Source organism: Tamandua tetradactyla, chromosome 1 (genome assembly GCF_023851605.1).
Source record: "Tamandua tetradactyla isolate mTamTet1 chromosome 1, mTamTet1.pri, whole genome shotgun sequence".
NCBI classification, from domain to species: Eukaryota; Metazoa; Chordata; class Mammalia; order Pilosa; family Myrmecophagidae; genus Tamandua; species Tamandua tetradactyla.
In genome coordinates this window covers 109602368-109619428 of record NC_135327.1, presented here as the reverse complement: position 1 = coordinate 109619428, position 17061 = coordinate 109602368, and the positions used below count along the sequence as shown (strand labels likewise).

Here is a 17061-nt window from a genome sequence, read left to right as displayed (position 1 = left end):
ACATTTTGAAGTATTAGTTATCATCTATTTTCAGCAACCTGCAATAATGACAATCCTTTGTTCTTCCTCATGCCAAAATATTTTTAAAATTTGTACATTGTACATTTCACTATTATTATACACTCTAGGAATTCCTAGATTATACCATCTCCATCTTTAACATCTATCTTTCTTTCTGATTTCATCTATGTCCCCAGCCCTCCTCCCTCTATCATTCTCACATGCAGCTTCATTCAGTGTTTTAACATAATTACATTGCAGTTAGGTAGTATTGTGCTGTCCATTTCTGAGGTTTTGTATCCATCCTGTTGCACAGTCCGTATCCCTTCAGCTCCAATTACCCATTATCTTACCCTACTTCTATCTCCTGATGGTCTCTGTTACCAATGACATATTCCAAGTTTATTCACTAATGTCGGTTCATATCAGTGAGACCATACAGTATTTGTCCGTTAGTTTTTGGCTATTCTCACTCAGCATAATGTTCTCTAGGTTCATCCATGTTGTTACATACCTCATAAGTTAATTCTGTCTTAGAGCTGCATAATATTCCATCGTATGTATATACCAGTTTGTTTAGCCACACATCTGTTGATGGACATTTTGGCTGTTTCCATCTCTTTGCAATGGTAAATAATGCTGCTATAAACATTGGTGTGCAAATGTCCATTTGTGTCTTTGCCCTTAAGTCCTCTGAGTAGATACCTAGCAATGGTATTGCTGGGTCATATGGCAATTCTATATTCAGCTTTTTGAGGAACCACCAAACTGCCTTCCACAGTGGTTGCACCATTTGACATTCCCACCAACAGTGGATAAGTGTGCCTCTTTCTCCACATCCTCTCCAGCACTTGTCATTTTCTGTTTTGTTGATAATGGCCATTCTGGTGGGTGTGAGATGATATCTCATTGTGGTTTTGATTTGCATTTCTCTAATGGCCAGGGACATTGAGCATCTCTTTATGTGCCTTTTGGCCATTTGTATTTCCTCTTCTGAGAGGTGTCTGTTCAAGTCTTTTTCCCATTTTGTAATTGGCTTGGCTGTCTTTTTGTTGTTGAGTTGAACAATCTCTTTATAAATTCTGGATACTAGACCTTTATCTGATATGTCATTTCCAAATATTGTCTCCCATTGTGTAGGCTGTCTTTTTATTTTCTTGATGAAGTTCTTTGATGCACAAAAGTGTTTAATTTTGAGGAGCTCCCACTTATTTATTTCTGTTTTTCTTCAGTGCTCTTGCTTTAGGTGTAAGGTCAATAAACCCGCCTCCAATTATAAGATTCATAAGAAATCTCCCTACATTTTCCTCTAACTGTTTTATGGTCTTAGACCTAATGTTTAGATCTTTGATCCATTTTGAGTTAACTTTTGTATAGGGTGTGAGATACGGGTCCTCTTTCATTCTTTTGCATATGGATATCCAGTTCTCTAGGCACCATTTATTGAAGAGACTGTTCTGTCCCAGGTGAGTTGGCTTGACTGCCTTATCAAAGATCAAATGTCCATAGATGAGAGGGTCTATATCTGAGCACTCTATTCGATTCCATTGGTCAATATATCTATCTTTATGCCAGTACCATGCTGTTTTGACCACTGTGGCTTCATAATATGCCTTAAAGTCTGGCAGTGTGAGACCTCCAGCTTCGTTTTTTTCCCTCAAGATACTTTTAGCAATTCGGGGCACCCTGCCCTTCCAGATAAATGTGCTTATTGGTTTTTCTCTTTCTGAAAAATAAGTTGGGATTTTAATTGGTATTGCATTGAATCTGTAAATCAATTTAGGTAGAATTGACATCTTAACTGTATTTAGTCTTCCAATCCATGAACATAGTATACCCTTCCATCTACTTAGGTCTTCTGTGATTTCTTTTAACAGTTTCTTGTAGGTTTATTTGTATAGGTCTTTTATCTCTTTAGTTAAATTTATTCCTAAGTATTTTATTCTTTTAGTTGCAATTGTAAATGGAATTTGTTTCTTGATTTCCCCCTCAGCTTGATCATTGTTAGTGTATAGAAACACTACAGATTTTTGAATGTTGATCTTGTAACCTGCCACTTTGCTGTACTCGTTTATTAGCTCTAGTAGTTTTGCTGTGGATTTTTCAGGGTTTTCGATGTATAGTATCATATCATCTGCAAACAGTGATAGTTTTACTTCTTCCTTTCCAATTTTGATGCCTTGTATTTCTTTTTCTTGTCTAATTGCTCTGGCTAGAACTTCCAACACGATGCTGAATAACAGTGGTGATAGTGGACATCCTTGTCTTGTTCCTGATCCTAGGAGGAAAGTTTTCAATTTTTCCCCATTGAGGATGATATTAGCTGTGGGTTTTTCATATATTCCCTCTATCATTTTAAGGACATTCCCTTGTATTCCTATCCTTTGAAGAGTTTTCAACAGGAAAGGATGTTGAATCTTGTCAAATGCCTTCTCTGCATCAATTGAGATGATCATGTGATCTTTCTGCCTTGATTTGTTGATATGGCCTATTACATTAATTGATTTTCTTATGTTGAACCATCCTTGCATACCTGGGATGAAACCTACCTGGTCATGATGTATAATTCTTTTAATGTGTTGCTGGATTCGATTTGCTAGAATTTTGTTGAGGATTTTTGCATCTGTATTCATTAGAGAGATTGGTCTGTAGTTTTCTTTTTTTGTAATATCTTTGCCTGGTTTTGGTATCAGGGTGATGTTGGCTTCATAGAATGAATTAGGTAGCTTTCCCTCCACTTCAATTTTTTTGAAGAGTTTGAGCAGGGTTGGTACTAATTCTTTCTGAAAAGTTTGGTAGAATTCACATGTGAAGCCGTCTGGTCCTGGACTTTTCTTTTTGGGAAGCTTTTAAATGACTGATTCAATTTCTTTACTTGTGATTGGTTTGTTGAGGTCATCTATTTCTTCTTGAGTCAAAGTTGGTTGTTCATGCCATCCTAGGAATTTGTCCATTTAATCTACATTGTTGTATTTATTAGCATAAAGTTGTTCATAGTTTCCTGTTATTACCTCCTTTATTTCTGTGAGGTCAGTGATTATGTCTCCTCTTCCATTTCTGATCTTATTTATTTGTGTCCTCTCTCTTCTTCTTTTTGTCAATCTTGCTAGGGGCCCATCAATCTTATTGATTTTCTCATAGAACCAACTTCTGGTCTTATTGATTTTTTCTATTGTTTTCATGTTCTCAATTTCATTTATTTCTGCTCTAATCTTTGTTATTTTTTTCCTTTTGCTTGCGTTGGGGTTACTTTGCTGTTCTTTCTCTAGTTCTTCCAAGTGGACAGTTAATTCCCAAATTTTTGCCCTTTCTTCTTTTTTGATATAGACATTTAGGGCAATAAATGTCCCTCTTAGCACTGCCTTTTCTGCGTCCCATAGGTTTTAATATGTTGTGTTTTCATTTTCATTCACCTCGAGATATTTACTAATTTCTCTTGTAATTTCTTCCTTGACCCACTGGTTGTTTAAGAGTGTGTTGTTGAGCCTCTATGTATTTGTGAATTTTCTGGCACTCTGCCTATTATTGATTTCCAACTTCATTCCTTTATGATCTGAGAAAGTGTTGTGTATGATTTCAATCTTTTAAAATTTGTTGAGACTTGCTTTGTGACCCAGCGTATCGTCTATCTTTGAGAATGATCCATGAGCACTTGAGAAAAAGCTGTATCCTGCTGTTGTGGGGTGTAATGTCCTATAAATGTCTGTTAAGTCTAGCTCATTTATTGTAATATTCAAATTCTCTGTTTCTTTATTGATCCTCTGTCTAGATGTTCTGTCCATTGATGAGAGTGGGGAATTGAAGTCTCCAACTATTATGGTAGATGTGTCTATTTCCCTTTTCAGTATTTACAGTGTATGCCTCATATATTTGGGGGCATTCTGGTTCGGTGCATAAATATTTATGATTGTTATGTCTTCTTGTTGAATTGTTCCTTTTATTAGTAGATAGTATCCTTCTTTGTCTCTTTTAACTGTTTTACATTTGAAGTCTAATTTGTTGGATATTAGTATAGCTACTCCTGCTCTTTTCTGGTTGTTATTTGCATGAAATATCTTTTCCCAACCTTTCACTTTCAACCTATGTTTATCTTGGGTCTAAGATGTGTTCCCTGTAGACAGCATATAGAAGGATCCTGTTTTTTAATCCATTCTGCCAGTCTATGTCTTTTGATTGGGGAGTTCAGTCCATTAACATTTAGTGTTATTACTGTTTGGGTAGTACTTTCCTCTACCATTTTGCCTTTTATATTTTATATACCATATCTAATTTCCTTCTTTCTACACTCTTCTCCACACCTCTCTCTTCTGCCTTTTTGTATCTGTCTCTAGTGCTCCCTTTAGTATTTCTTGCAGAGCTGGTCTCTTGGTCACAAATTCTCTCAGTGACTTTTTGTCTGAAAATGTTTTAATTTCTCCCTCATTTTTTTTTTTTTTGACTCTTTCCAAAGATTTATTGAAGCAGAAAAGTTGGTCAGATAATTGCTGGGAAAAAAAGCTGTTTTAATGGTATTCAAAATACTGGTGAAAAAGTTTTCTAGCACAAGACTTCTTGGTAAACTAGATTATGTTGTAAACTCTTTTCTAAACCTTTTAGGAGTGTAGTTTCTTAAGAACTAAAGCTCATTCCTATTCTGAATCTATCTTGCACTCCTGAAAAACTGCAGAAAGGCACTTGAAAGCTGTTTCTTTAAGGTAGGAATTTCGTTTTAATTCTTGCTGGTAATATATTGCTGCACTGAGTGTGGGCAATTTTCACTCAAGATCATCATGATGTTGAGAAGTTTCATTGATAACCTGCCCATCTCTAGTTTCAACTGTCTTAATCAGGAGCGTCCTCTTGGAGTGGGTATTGACCAGAGGGAGTGACTCCAGGTTGGTTTCCCTCAGGTTCAGAGAAGCGAAGTTTGGAAGAGGCAGAGAAATCCTGCTCTCCTCGCCCTCCAGCAGCTTCTGGTAGGTGGCGATCTTGATGTCCAGAGCCATCTTGACGTTGAGCAGGCCCTGGTACTTGTGGAGGTGGCGCGCCACCTCCTCCTTCATGTTCTGGATCTCATCCTGCAGGCACCCGATGGTGTCCTGGTAGTTGCCAGCTTCCACCGCGAAGTTCTCTTCCATCTCGCATATCTGGCACTCCAGAGACTCGTTGGTGCCTTTGAGTGCATCCACCTCGCAGGTGAGGGACTGCACCTGCCTCCGGTACTCGTTCAACTCCTGCTTTGCCTGGCGCAGGGCATCATTGTTCCTGTTGGCAGCCTCGGGCAGATCAGCGAACTTGGACTTGTACCATTCCTCGGCCTCCTGCAGGTTCTTGGCGGCCACACTCTCATACTGCTGGCGCACATCACACAGTGCGGCCATCAGGTCTGGCTTGGACACGTCCATGTCGATCTGGACGTGCTGCTCCTGGATCTGAGCCTGCAGCTCCTGGATCTCCTCGTCATGAATCTTCTTCAAGAAGACAATCTCTTCCTGCAAGGTCTCCACTTTGCACTGGAGGTCAAGGCGCACCAAGGAAGCATTGTCAACGTCCTGTCGGAACGACTGCAGGGTGCTCTCAGCTTCCTCCCTCTGAATCATCTCGTCCTGCAACTTCTCCCACAGTCGCTGGATGTCCTCAGCCAGGTTGTCGCGCTCCACCTCGACGCGCGCCTTGTCATTGGTGACCTGGTCCAGCTGGCGGTGCAGCTCGTGCATCTCCTCCTCATAGAGGTCGCCCACGCGCAACTTGCCCTGGCCCTTGAGCTGCTCGAGCTCGGCCAACAGAATCTTGTTCTGCTGCTCCAGGAAGCACACCTTGTCGATGTAATTGGCGAAGTGGTCGTTGAGCTCCTGCAGCTCCACCTTCTCGTTGGTGCGCGTGTTCCTGAACTCGGTGTTGATGGCGTTGGCCAGTGAGAAGTCCATGGCGTCGTGCAGGAGCCGTGGGCCCGGCCCGGCACTCTGCATGCGCACGGCGGAGGTGTGCATTGTGTAGGCGCCGGGGGACGCGCCATAGAGGCTGCGGCTGGTGCTGGGGCGCAAGGCGCTGCCCAGGCTGTAGCTGCACGTGGACGTGGTCATGTAGCTGCGACTTGAGCTGGGGCAGCTCGCGGTTCTGGGGCCGCCAAACATCCTGCAGTAGGACGAGGAGGACACGGAGTGGGTGGACATGGCTGCGGCGGGTGGCGGACGGTGGGGCGCGAGCGCAGGACCGGAGCGGGAACGGCAGAGCTCTCCCTCATTTTTGAAGGACAATTTTGCTGGATATAGAAGTCTTGGTTGGCAGTTTTTCTCTTTTAGTAATTTAAATATATCATCCCACTGTCTTCTTGCCTCCATCATTTCTGCTGAGAAATCTACACAGTCTTATTGGGTTTCCCTTGTATGTGATGGATTCCTTTTCTCTTGCTGCTTTCAAGATCCTCTCTTTCTCTTTGACCTCTGACATTCTAACTAGTAAGTGTCTTGGAGAACGTCTATTTGGATCTATTCTCTTTGGGGTGTGCTGCACTTCTTGGATCTGTAGTTTTAGGTCTTTCATAAGAGTTGGGTAATTTTCAGTGATAATTTATTCCATCAGTTTTTCTCCTCCTTTTCCCTTCTCTTCTCCTCCCAGATACCCACAACACGTATATTTGTGCGCTTCATGTTATCATTCAATTCCCTGAGCCCCTGCTCATATTTTTCCATTCTTTTCCCTATAGTTTCTGTTTCTTTTTGGATTTAAGATGTTCCATCCTCCAGTTCACTAATTCTAACCTCTGTCTCTTGAAATCTACCATTGTAGGTTTCCATTGTTTTTTTTCATCTCTTCTACTGTATCTTTCATTCCCATAAGTTCTGTGATTTGTTTTTTCAGACTTTCCATTTCTTCTTTTTGTTCATTCCTTGCCTTCTTCATGTCCTCCCTCAATTCATTGATTTAGTTTTTGATGAGGTTTTCCATTTCTGTTTGTATATTCAGAATTAGTTGTCTCAGCTCCTGTATCTCATTTGAACTATTGGTTTGTTCCTTTGGCTGGGCCATGTCTTCAATTTTCCTGGTGTGATTTGTTATTTTTTACTGGCATGTGGACATTTAATTACCTTAATTAGTTTATTCTGGAGATTGCTTTCACTTATCTTACCTAGAGTTTTCTTGATAGATGAGTTTGTTGTCTATCTGTTCATTGACCTTCAGTTCAGCTTTTTCTGGGCATCTAGCTTAAGTTTTGTTTAACCGAGGGTAATTTTTCAGTTCTTGTTTTCTTGTTTCTTGTCCTGCTTGTAAGGTGCCTTTTCCCTCCCCACCCTTAGGAGGGTCTACATAGGTATTACAGACTCCAGCCAGGTTTTCCTGGACTAAGCTGGCCTCCTTTCATGGGGAAGGAATCACCTGCATCAGTTTTCCCTGAGTGTGAGACTCAGCAGTTTGAAAGACTTTCCTGTGAAGTCTCTGGGCTCTGTTTTTCTTATCCTGCCCAGTATGTGGTGCTTGTCTGTCTGCAGGTCCCACCAGCAAAAGGTGTTGTGGCTCCTTTAACTTTGGAAGGCTCTCCCTGCTGGGGGCGTGGTGGAGACAGAGGAAAGGTTGTAGGCTGGTTTTAATGGCTTCAAATTGCGAAGCCCTGGGGTCTGAATTCCTTGAGAGAGGAATTCCACCTGAGTTGCATTTCACCCCTCCCGTGGGGAGGGTTCAGGTAGGAGACAGCCCTGAAAACAGCCTGTTTCTGCGTATGCTTGGGGCAGTTGCAGCATGTGTAATCCTGCCACTGAATCCAGAGGCAGCCAAGCCTCCATAGAAACAGCCACAGAATGCTCCATTTCGTCCTCCTTCCTCTTTTTCGGTTAGCCCAATAGGCGACCTCCACCTTGACCAGTTTCGCTTCAGCTGGGGGCCTAATTTTAGTAGTCAGAATTTGTTTATTAATGCCACTACTGGTGTTTTGTTGGACTCAGTCTCTGCTACTATTAGAGTTTCTTTCCTTTCCCTCCAGGAGGCCGCCTGTGGGGGAGGGGCGCTGGGTGCCGGCCGCCACGGCTTGGGGAACTGCGCGCGGCTTGGGGAACTCACTGTTCCGGAGACTCGCAGCCTGTCCAACTGGTCCAGACTGGGGTATGCTGTGTGTTTGGTCACTGTTGTGGCTCTGGGAGCTGTTCTGTACTATTTCTGGTTATTTAGTAGTTGCTCTGGAGGACGAACTAAAACGCGTGCACATTACTAAGCCGCCATCTTGGCCCCCTCTAACATTGTTCTTATAAAAATAAATCCTATAGGAAATTAACTTCACCACAAACTTAATTTCTTTAATTCATCAGCTAAGAACATACAAATTATATCTATAAAGAAATAATTATTTAACAAGAAACCTTAACATTCTAATTAAGGAGAAAAGGAAAACACAGGTTTATAAAAACATACACAGATGCAAAAAAGTCATTTGATATAAAAATCACAAATTGAGATCATTGGGAAAAAAAACTGCATGTACCAGCCATGTTTATACAAAATATTCATTTTATAGAAAGGAAAAAGGTGAAAATTCAGGAGACTGAGGCCAAAGCAGCTTTCTAGAACACCTGAAAAAAACCAAAAGACACATTGGCCATTCTGCATAAATTATATGGTGAGATTTAAGAGAAATAATAATGCCCATTCTGGCAGAAGTCTACTGGAAATGCATTCTCTAAGGTTGTGATGCCACATGGAACTGCTTGGATTCAGAAAAGGCAGACTTCAGGAGTGGGGTTGCTTCCCTCATTCTATCCAGTTGGGACATAGCATTTCTACCACTACTTCTTCAAGAATACCTTCCTGTGCTCTCTCCATACAGATCTCACTTTCAATACTCAAATACCATGCAGCCCCTTTCTGTTTCCTGAATGCATAGACTCTGCGCCCTTCCTGAGTTCCTGGGTCTCATTATGGTGTTAAGATTCTAGAAATCACAGAAAGCTATATATTTTTTAAAACATTACTCAAATATTTTGTGTAATTAGGTGCATATTAGCTTTATATGAAGATGATTGATATTACTTGTCAGAAGCATAGTGTGATATACACAACTCTGTTTTTACAGAGTATATGTAAAACTTGAAGAACATTTATGGTAAGATTAACTATCTCTGTGAGAAATTATTTTATTACCTTGAATTATAATTTTTCTACTCGTTGGAGGTCCTTTTAAATCAAGAACTTGCTATTTTATTATAAATTAAAGACCATTATGATGATTTAAATGCTTCTAAACTTGATTTCATTTCCAGTTTACAGAATCGCTGCCACCATTAATTCTGCAATCTGGTTTTAAAGCAATAATTGTTTTTCTAGTTTCTGTTGATCCTTCTCATTTTCTCTTTTATCAGTTTCACAAGTTAAACATTTATTAAGCAAATGTCCTCTGCAATCAGTAGGGATGTGGATGGTATAGCATTTAAATTGGTAGACCCACTAAAAATCTAATCAGTCTTAATAAAAGTCAATAGAATGCATTTGGCTTCTCTCAGTATATTTTATGAAGTTTTTGCAAAGTATTTTTTTATTTCTGTGAATTTCTCTGGGCAACTTTAAAATCTTTACTTTTTAACATTTTTCATATAATTCAATTTATAAAATCATGTTTAATTGTAGCATTACCAAGTGGTGATGGATGAGATTATTATTCGATTAGAAACATTTTAAATTTTTCTTATGATCTAATGTGCATCCACACCACATAGACTTAAGAACTGTTACAACGTTGTACTTTTAGTTCAGTTATTTATACAAATCAATGTAAAGATTACAGATACAGGAATCTGTGCACACATTCTGCCCATCCCCCTCAGAAATAACCACAGCCCTAAACCCAAAGTGGAGCCTACCCATGCAAGGTTTTCATACTTTTGCTAAATGTTTATGCAATCATAAGCATATACAGAGAATGCTTATGTTCCAATATTTACATAAAATTTCTTGATAAGTAATATTCATCAATTTGTCTACTCAATAAACATACACAGGAAACTATCAACATGATAAATAAGGATATTAGAAAGTGATGATGTTATAAAATAAAAAGCAAATAAGGAGGTTGGGAGCTGAGGGTAGGCTGTCATTTAAATAGAGTGATACAGGCCTCTTTGAGAAAGTGACATTTGAGCAAATACTGGAAGGAGGTGAGAAAGCAAATTATTTTCCTGATCTATTATTACATCGGTTTTTATCTAGTACAAAGCCCTCTTTATCCTCATTAATGCTTTTTATTTTAAATCCTTTTATCCAACATAAAAATTAATACACCAACTAATTGTGCATGCATGTGTGTATACGTGACAGTGTGTGTATAAATTTTGTGCAACACAAGTGTTTACAATTTATTTAAATATCTCCAGCTGTTATTTTATTTTAACCTACTTTTTTTACTATTTGTTTTTCATTTGTTTGTTTTGCATCGATATTAAAGCAGAAAAAGTTTTTCTTTATTTTTCAAATCTGTTGCACATTTTCCTTTCATTTCTATATTAACTCGTTTGAGTTGATTGTTATTACATTTTAATTGGATATATTTTTACTCCCTTGGGGTGTGTGTGTGTGAGTGCATGTGTGTGTTTTCTCTACTAAGATTTTTCTTTGGTTAATTCCTTTTCATTTCTGACTTAAGAGGATAGATAAATTTTCTTCTTTTTTTAAAAAAAACATCTTACACTCTTTGAAAACTATAGACAACTGTTTAGACATTTATTTCTTTATATTTTTAATACACAAACAACCTTTTTCTAAAATCACTAAAATAATTTAATATCCTTAATGTTGTCCCCAAAGACTCTCAACATGTTTTAGTCACAACATGAACATTTCTTTCATTTTCCTTTTGACGTTTGTTTTTTTTTTTGCTTTCCTTTAAAATATATATATATATATTTCATTATTAATATTAATTTCACTCAATAACTAGTTGCATTTATCAGTTATTTGTATTGTTTCTTTCTATTACTTTTACTTTCTTTTCATAGCTTTGTATTAGTTATTTCATTCAAGGTCTAGTGGTGCTGAATTCCAAGACTGCATGTCTAATTTGCCTACACTCTCGAATGAGCAGTTTTGAATTGATAGTGTTCTAATTTCACAGTTAATTTCCTTGAACACTTCAGATTATTTCTTCATTACCTGCAGCTCTTATTGCAGAGGATAAGTCTGCCACCATTCTTTTTACATTTTGTTTTATAAATAAATTATATTATTTAATTTTATTTTATCTATGTAACATGTTTTCTCTCATTATTTTAAGATTTTCCTCCTTATTACGGGTACTCTGCCATTGCAATATACCAGTTGTTGTGATATGTTGATGTGTGTCTCCTTTCGATCTATGTATATATCTATTTTTCCACGTATCCATCCATCTTCAATTCTGGAAATTATGTTTTCAAACATTATCTCTCAACCTCCATTGTCCTTTTCCAGCATTCCTAATAAGCATATATTGCATGTTCTTAATCTATTCTTGCTGTCTTTTAGCTCTCCCTTTTTATTTTAACTCTATCTGTGCTGCATTTGCAGACTAATCCTCTATTCATGGCTGTTTACTTTAATACAGTATTGTCTCGCTGCTGTTCTCTATTTTTAAATTCTGTTTCTTTCTTTACCTCTGAATATTTTCAGTCAGTATAAAATTACCCCCTTTTTTTAGAACTGGTGATTGACTCTTTTCCTTTTGATTGGTTTTCCTCATTGGTTATCATCCTTTGATTATTAAGCACGTTTTAAGTCAAAGTTTTTATTCTCCATTTGTCTTTTCCTTTATTCTTCCTTCCTTTTCAGAAGTTTTAGATTTGTCCCCATCCAGTCCAGCTGCCAGAAACAAAATTCACGTTGATGAATCCTCATTTCCACGTCTGCAGAATGGCAGCCACCGTGCCCAACTCCAAGTGACTGCAAGGCGAGTGAGGTCGCAGAGACTGGAGCACTGCTTCGCAGTGAAGCCCCACCCAGTAGTGGGAATGGGGTTCCACAGAGCAATAACGAGCCAGTGCCAGGGGCGCTTCTCCTTTCTCCTTCAGCGTAGGCATCCAGGCAGCAAGCACTTCCTTTTTAAGTTTCTTTTCAATAACTAGCAAGCCTTGCTGCGGCACTGGGTTTCTTCCAATGGACCTACTTTTGGTGCCTCATATTTTGTGGGATTCTTTTAGTTTGGCACAAAATTGATACACAGTAACTGAAGTCCCTATCTCTTTTGTTTGAGTCCAGAGCAAAGTCCAGTATGCTTGCATTTTAGCTTCATATACTATTTTGTGGTTCTGTCCTGCTTTAATTTCACGGAGATGTATGTCTTACTGTTTGGAGAAACTTCTTTTTTTTAATGTTTAAGATTTTACTTTATCAATACTATTTTATCAAAATAAAATAGTATTTTAAATAACAGAAGCGTGTGAACTTATATTTCCATCTTGACAAGCATCCCAAGAAGGTAATCTTTGTACATCTTTTTGGTTCTTAAATTTTCTAAGCCTATAATTCTGTCTTCCAAAGCAATTTTACTAAATTTGGGGGAATATAAAGTAATTTTACTAAAATTCATTCTAAAGTCATTTTAGATTTGTAGAATTAAAATCTGAAATATATTTATGTTTTCAATTAGAATATGGTCTATATTTCAAGGATGTTTTAGAAAATTATTCTAATACCAGTTCAAATCATTCCAGGCCATTCTATCTATCATGCCTTATTTTTAATGGAATGATTTCACAATTTTTTATTACAGTCTAGGGTGTTAAGAATAACAGTACATTCCCCTCATATTTTACTTAAAATAGAATTGAAACTATTTTTAAAGAAAATTTAGAATACAAAATATGTATCCTCTGCTACCCCATACTAGTTTTTAAAAGCAGCATAGATCCCACTCTTGCATGACTCTGACTTAATTTGCACTCCTGAATATCTGATTTTAACTCAAAGTCCTATATGGCAAGGGTCAGAAAGATAAAAAGTTAACATTGGGTTAATTTTAACAACATATTCTTATACATAATATATAATATTAATAAATATTATATAAATTATATAAATATATATGAAAGATTATTACTGTATACATTGAATATATAGCTATACACCCTAAAGTTCCTGAAAATAATCTGGATCTGGTATGTGTATAAACTAAAATTTAGTTAAATCCATGACACAGTACCTAGTTTTTATTACTGGAATGTAAACACGTGATTCCAAACAAGGGAAAAGTAAATATAAATGGATAATTAGTAATTGTTCTCTGCTTTGTCAAAGCCAGGTGAAAAGCACCTATACTGCACTAGTTTGTAAATTAAAAATTCTAAAGTCTGGTAGTACAACCTTGTTCTTAGCTGACATGACACCTTCTTTGTGGATGTTGAGTGTTCCTCCTGTGTTTTATCATAGTACCTTGCATAATTGCATCTTCTTATTCTATGTAGTAGATACGTGTTATGTTTACCAGGTGGCATTCATAAGCTCCTACCCCTTCTAATAGGAGCACACCAATTCCTTCGAGGATCCACTTTTCCCCCAATCTCAGATCATGTTGTTCACGAGAACCACCCTATTCCATGGTTGCAGGGATGGGCGTATAACCTGGGCATAGACAGATCTGTAGCCTTCGTTGCCAGGATGAGCGAATGAGTTGAGACAACAGTTGCTCTAGGGCTTACCCTGAGCAATTAGAAACCATGGCTTCTTTGTCTGCTGGGGTTGCGAAGTAATACTGCTTGAGTCTGCCTGCCATCAGAAGAGAAGGGGATAAAGCTCTTAGATTGTAAATCAAAGCTGAGAGAAGAGAAAACTCCATGACAGGATGAAGCTTATCTATGCTTAAAAGTAAAATAGTCCTGGAAGTGTTCAGGTAAGTCAGTAGGTTCTCATGTTTGTAGTCGTCAATCAGAGCTGGGTTTCTGCCTAAGCTCAGGAGTCCTTACTTCACAGATCATATATTATAATTGCTTTTTCACTCCTCTAAGTCATCAATACCTGGTATGTTTCTTGAGACAAGAAATCAAGTGTTATTAATAATTTTATGTCTAGTTCCTACCATGATGCCCAATTCAAATATTTAATAATAAAGAAGGAATGAGTAGATGAATGTTAACTTTTAAAGATGTATTACTATAAATATTAACTAAAATAATTTATGGACATTTTAGGCTATAATTTTCAGTTAAACATTATGAGTTGGTACATAATAAATGTTACTTTCCATCGAATCTATTCTAAGTGAGCACATTATAAAGAAATGGAATATCAACTTAGAAATGTAGTTATATATCATGGTGTTAAATCACTTTGCTGAAATCAGGTCAGTGTGGACGTGTAATGGAAATGATATGAATGACATAGAAGGGAAGTGAGTTGAAGCTAAAGTCCTGGGAATATCTCATAACACAAATCCTCTCATCTCAGCCACAGAAGCTCATGCTTTCCATGTTAATGTCATCAACCATATAGGTTACAGTAGGAAAAGTTTAGTATTATTGCTTTAGCTCATGTTCTTGGAACAGACCTTTATGTTTTGGTCTTATGCCCCTTGCTTATGAAAAATTTCAAGAAACCTTGCCTCCTCAAGGTAGCTTCAACAATTGTTGTATTTTATCATATTTATTTATCTTTCATATATTTATACTTATTTTGCTGTCCCTTGAAAGTTTGCTGTAGACATTATGACAGCTCACCCATACATTCTCCAACATGCAACTCCTAGGAATACAGATAATCTCCTTTAAAGCCTCAATATCATTATAACACCTAAAAGAATTAACAACAGTTCCATAGCATAATCTAATAGACCTATCATATTCTAATATTCCCAATACCATAAGAGTGTCTTTTAGAGTGTTCCTTTTTATCCTAGGTTCATGCATTGCAGATGGTTGCTCTCTTTAGTCTAGACTAATAAGATTTCTATATGAACATCTTCTCATATGAACATCGCTCATTTCTATGTGAGCGATCTCTATATGAACAAGTAGATTATGCCCCAAATGTTCCCCAAAATACTAGGGCCAAAAAGGGTAATATTTGATACACAGAAAATAACATTATATAGAAAATAAGTTCTTAAGAAGTCCTATACAAAATTAATACATAATTATCATTTTGAAAAGGCATAATTGATTAACAAATTAGGGGGGTTGCAGAAAAGATTCAATATTGTTCAAGAAACTATGCATTAATATCTCCTAAATATTCAAGTACCTTTGATAAGTGAAAGATGCAAAAGAAATGCAACATAATAAGACTGAAAAAATTAGAGAGAGATTGCACTTTAAAGGACTTCAAGGGCAGGATAAGACATTAAACATTGAGTTTAATCAGTAGCCAGGGAATTTTTATTTTCATAGAACAAGGACTTTTAGAAAATAATAATTGGGAAAAATCTAGGTAGGACAGGAAATTACAAAAAGGAAGTAAAACCTGGACATAGACTATTGCAATAATCCAGGTGAAAACCGATGAGAATAATGCTTGCTTTTAATTCATAGGTTTCATTTTGCCACAAAAGGCCAAGAGGCTCTTCATGGAATAGTGGAAATAATCATACCAGGATTGGAAATAATCCAGTTCTATCCCAGATCTGTCACTAATCAGCTGTGCCCTTGTAAAAGTCAGATAACATGGCTGACCCTCAAATCTTCAAAAACAGAGGGGATCAAATAGATGCATCTGCAACACCAGCCATCCTCTGTTTATACTTGAAGTTGCTTTGCAGTTTGTGAACAATGTGGAGAGAAAAGCATTTATTTTTAGCTGAGGTTAAGAAAAAAAACATTGGAATCAAAACTTAAGAAAGTGGTAACTTTTACATAGGGTAAGTTTTATTCTAGCATTATTTTTATAGGTACTGTGCAAAGGTGGAATAAAACTACTTTAAAAGGCAAACATACTATCAAAATATCACATAAGAAGGTCTGTCTGGAAATTTAAGAATTCTTGTATATTGTTTACAATAGGCATTTAATTTTTTTCACATGTACAGTTTTAATTGTGATGAAGTTTACAATAGAATTACTAACTCACCTGTAAGCACTTGGTTTCCAGGTGAGTAAGCCTGATATAGTCCTAGGTGTTCTCAATCATTTGCACTTCAGATTAAATACTAGTAGAGGCCATGCTCTTAAGGTCATATGAACATGAGTGAAGCTAGTTAAGAGTTCAACTGAAGTTAGTGGTAGTGCCAAGAAGTGTATGCCTTGTGTGACGCTGCTTCTCTGTCTCCCCAAAATGCGGAGGTCATACCTTAATTTCCACCCAAGTAACAAATGCATGGTTTGTCTCAAGGATTTCAACAAATTTGAGGTTACCTAAAATGTGACTGTTCATTAGGGAAGAATTTATGATACTACGACACTTTTGGTCAAGAAGAATTTTATTCCTAGGTTTTAAGCCAATATCGCTTGCAAAATCTAGGTGAAACCGTGACTAGCATAAGAACTCAAACCAACTGTATATAAAATGCAGTTCCAATGATTCAGTGGTGTATTAAGCTTATTAAAGCAGTCTTTGATTTTGATAGGTATAACTGAATGCTCAGAACAGATATAAATAAAATATGTGATATTTCTCAATCTCCTTTAGTATAATCCTTTTGAATTTAATTAAAATAGTAAGGGAATTTTAATAATATTTAAATCATTATTAGTTTTTAAATTTTTTACTAAGAATTATAAAATAAGGATGACTGCATACTTTTAAATTTTGGTTTTTCTAGATCAAAGTCTGTGCTTCTCATAAAATTGTTTTTAAAAACATGAATTCCTTTAATTGTTTTTCCTTATTTATTCCAAAGTCATAATGGTGAAAATAGGGAGTTAATAAATATTATCAATTATTAAGATAAGAGCAATAATCAAATTATTTATATACTTGATTAAAATACAACTAAAATCAGAATTCCCTGAACTGATCATTTTTTATCCTGTCACTAGAATTTCTAAAATCAGGCCTTCTCTTCTATTACCAGTCTCTGGTTTGAAGATTCATTATCTTTCCTGCTTTTTCTTTCGTTGAAATGGTGCAGATCTTTCTTTCACTCTAGAATAAATATGTAAAAATAAATTTCTCCTCTCTGTGCTGGAATTATATACAATCTTT

General features: G+C 36.9%; 1 protein-coding gene and 1 pseudogene across 7 annotated transcripts in view; both read right to left on the bottom strand.

Moving 5' to 3' along the window:
• The window catches only part of DGKB (diacylglycerol kinase beta), an 802099-nt gene that overhangs the window by 612052 nt on the left and 172986 nt on the right, over positions 1-17061 (bottom strand). The gene's annotated exons all lie outside the window — the stretch shown is intronic.
• On the bottom strand, positions 4423-6167 carry LOC143685967 (vimentin pseudogene; annotated as a pseudogene).